Source organism: Capsicum annuum, chromosome 4 (assembly GCF_002878395.1).
Source record: "Capsicum annuum cultivar UCD-10X-F1 chromosome 4, UCD10Xv1.1, whole genome shotgun sequence".
NCBI lineage: Eukaryota > Viridiplantae > Streptophyta > Magnoliopsida > Solanales > Solanaceae > Capsicum > Capsicum annuum.
Window position 1 is genome coordinate 210,734,056 of NC_061114.1, and position 3,842 is coordinate 210,737,897.

The 3,842-nt window shown below is 30.8% G+C and overlaps 1 pseudogene; it reads left to right on the forward strand.

The window, feature by feature from the left end:
* Window positions 1-2,308: 2,308 nt before the first annotated feature.
* LOC124898063 lies at window positions 2,309-3,532 on the forward strand (annotated as a pseudogene).
* The last annotated feature ends 310 nt before the right edge of the window (window positions 3,533-3,842 follow it).

The following is a 3,842-nucleotide window of genomic DNA, read 5'->3' on the forward strand; positions in this document are numbered from 1 at the left end:
TAAAGTTACAATGAAAAATCATATAAGTTTTGAAATAGTAACTTAATTAATAAAGTTTAAAAAAAAGTCAAATATCGTGTATCAATATAAAAAAGTATCTTACCTTATTTTGCTAATTAATTTAAGAACAAATTTTTTAAACTTAATTAATAAAATTAAAAAAGAGATAGTTATTGATACCAATAATAACACTTGCCATAATTATCAAAAGATTTAATAAAGAGAGATAAATATTAAAGGCTATAAATAAGGAGATAATGTGAATATTAATAAAAGAATGATTTTTTATTATTTTAAAAAAAATTAAAGTTGCTATAACTTGCAATTATTTCTTTAATTCAATAATTGCTGAAAAATGTTGCTATAATTTGCAATAAATAATATAATAATTATATTTAAGATAATTTTCACATTCGGGGAATCATTTATTTTCGACCCTAACGTATAGAGCAGGCCTAATGGCATTGGGCCAACTCTACAAGCTTAACTTCTAATAGGGCCCAAATTATAGTGGTCCAAATCGGTCATCCTTTGATGAAAGATTGTATATTATTTTTTGGGCAAATCACATAAATATACTGTAACAACTCGCACCTTTGGCAAGAATTTAAAACGTCGTTCCTACGCATATAGATCCGAACCAAATGATTCCTTATTAATATATGTGTGGTGATCAATTCTATAGTGTCAAGTCTGAATGGGTAAAGATATTTGATTCTCATTTTTGTGAGTATGTAGAATTATTCGGTTTTGAATTTTTCTCTTTTTCTTTTTTTTTGTATTTTGAGAAAATTTAATAGATTTTTAAAATATTATTGCAGTCCACAATTAGCTTAATTAATTTTTTAAATGACTTTTGACTTTGATTGGTCAAAGTTATCACTAAAATTAATTTGAAGACTTACATGACGACTCAATTTTCTGTATTCAGATATGAAAATATAAGTTTATACCCATAAAAAGCTTAGTTGAGCAAAAATTTAAAACCATTCAAAAATGAGAAGTGCAAATAAATCTCCAGGAAGTAGAACCATCAACACGGACCGATTCATCTTATTGTCTAGTCACACAGGCTTAGAAAGTTAACAAGTCAGGTCGGGTTAGTTCATTAAGATAACGCATTTGAAAATACCAAACTCAATTCATCTCTTTATGAATTGTGGGCCTGGACAAATCAACCTATTTTTTTAAGAAACTATTATTTTTACAAGATGTTATTACTTGTTAATCAAGTCTAACATCCATTAAAAAAAATCCTAATAATATGAAAAATTGAATAACTTTTGCTATGATATTATTCAAATCAAATGAAGATATTAATAAGCAAACTAAACTGTTAATGAGTAACAATATAACTAATTAAATAGAAATATTAACTTAATTTGGATCCGATAGTAATGGATTAAACTTAATGTTGGAGAATGAGGGAAGTCTTCTTTATTCCTAAGAATGGGTGGGACGTTCTTCCTAAATAATAGACACAAATAGAAGAATACTAAATATCTGAGCCACAACGACTAAGGTTTATGTTACAAAGGACTAGCGGATCGATGTTGTTGAGTGTGAAAACGATTAAATCCTGAATAATAAATAATGATTCCTTAGAAAATTTGAGATTTTATATTTTGATTATTTAGTTATTTTAAAAGCATAATTAATATTTACATATTTATGATGGTTTAAGTAGACTTTGAGATTGCACTTCTCTTGTTAATTTTACTATCGTATTTTGTTTTATTTTAAAGGCAAATAACATATATTCTGACAATTTGAAGCTTAATTACGAAAAATCTTGATATTTTGCATACTTACTGAAAATTTCAATGTTGGGTTGGTCAAGATACATAATTAGCTCCTGATACATTCAACGAAGAAATATTTTTTCCTTTGTAAAGATACATAACTAGCTCTCGATACAGGTCTATCGAGATACATAATACATCCAACAAAGACACATTTTTTTCTTTGTAAGGATATATAATTATCTCCCGATATATTCTTTCTGATTTTGAATCTGTCGAGATACATAATTAACTTCCCATTCATTCAACGAAGATACATAATTAGTTGAGATTTTTGTGATTACTTTGTACGAATGTAAATTTGTGTAAATATGATAAGTTAAGGTGCATGTTTCTGTTATTTTTGCTTTTATTCGGCCTATGGTCTGATCCAACCCACATTGCTTAAGTATCACGAGCCGATGGATCTATTCAAACCGGGCTAAAAAGCTTCATTCTTTAATGGTCCATCAACATCTAAGTCCAATCTTATCAAGGTATAGATCGGGTCGGGCTGACCCATATTGATGGGTCAATCAGTAAATTGCGACAAACTACCATATTGCCTTCCAGTCCTAAAACCCACAGTTGTTGCTGAAGTTGTACATTGGCAACTCTGGTCTGGTCTGGTCTGGTCTTCATACAAGGTTGTCACAATTTGTCAGAATTCAAAATCAACTCCCACACTCACAGTCTCTGAGGTAAGGCATTTCTTGAAATTATTATTATACCAAGAAACATATATTTCTTGAAACTATTTATTATCTGTGAAGAACAATTTGCAGAAACTGACAACTCCATTAATTATCAAATTGGGTTCTTCAGATTATTTATTTAACAATTCTAAAAAGGTTAGTTTTTATGCAACTAAAAAGACTGCTAAATCTAATTTAGTAGAAGAAAAACAATGTGATATGCCTAGTGCAGTGAGGAAAGAAGCACGAACTGCTTTGCTAGAATATTTGCATTCCACTAGAAGTATGGAGTTTGTCAATGCTGAACATATGAGTAAAAACTCGCCCTTATTTCTTGACAAGTTATTAGAAAGGATAGTGGATAATGAAGCTGAGGGTATTAGGCGTTGTGTAACTCGATATTTGTGATACCATCCAATTAATGAATTCAAACCATTCTTTGAGAGCATTGGTCTGAAACCTTGTCAGTATGTGGCGTTTCTTCCTAGAGATATGATGTATTTGAGTGATGATCAGAGGTTGTTGGATAGTTATCGTGTGTTGTGTAATTATGGTATTTTAAGAAATAAGATAGGAATGATCTTTGCTGAAGCTCCACAAGTTTTTAGATATGATCCAGGAGTTGTCGATTTGAAACTTACTTCTTTTCACGGGGTTGGGATAGATCAGTCTAATGTGGTTAAACTTGTTAGTGCAAATCCACATTTTTTGCTTGGGAATGTACATATGGAGTTTTTAAGAGTTGTTAAGAAGTTAAAGAGGATGGGAGTTGAATACAGGTAGATTGAGGAGCAATTGAATGGAAAGTCTATCAATTGGAGCCAGTTATTCGTGCTTATGTGTTTCTTGAATGGGTTGGGGTTGACTGATGAACGATTAGGAAACTTAATTTGTCAAGTTCCTGGTCTTCTGTTTGATTGTTCTGGACATCCTACATTTTCTCTAATTGGATTCTGCTTGAAGTTTGGTTTTGAGAAGACCGAATTACTTGATGTATTTCTACACTTACTAGAAGTTGTGATCTGCCTGATTATGATTGTGATTGTAAGCACATGACTCTACATCACATGAAATATATAGGCAAAAGAGGTATGCGATCAATACTTTTGAATGTAATGGGTATGTGATACGGTCATGATCATAAAATGGACATATGTGAGTATGTATTGAATCGAACTGAGGGAGTGTACAAGTTGAAGTGTGAAGAGGGATTTGAAACACTCCAAAGCCGCCCCTAAGATACACTCCAAGGGTGCCTTTTGTTTCCCCTTCATTAAGAGCTTTTTGGACATTTCACTTTTGTTTTGTAATAAGACTATAAGTAGGATAATATTATGTATTTTACGCCTAGTTGTTGAATGATATT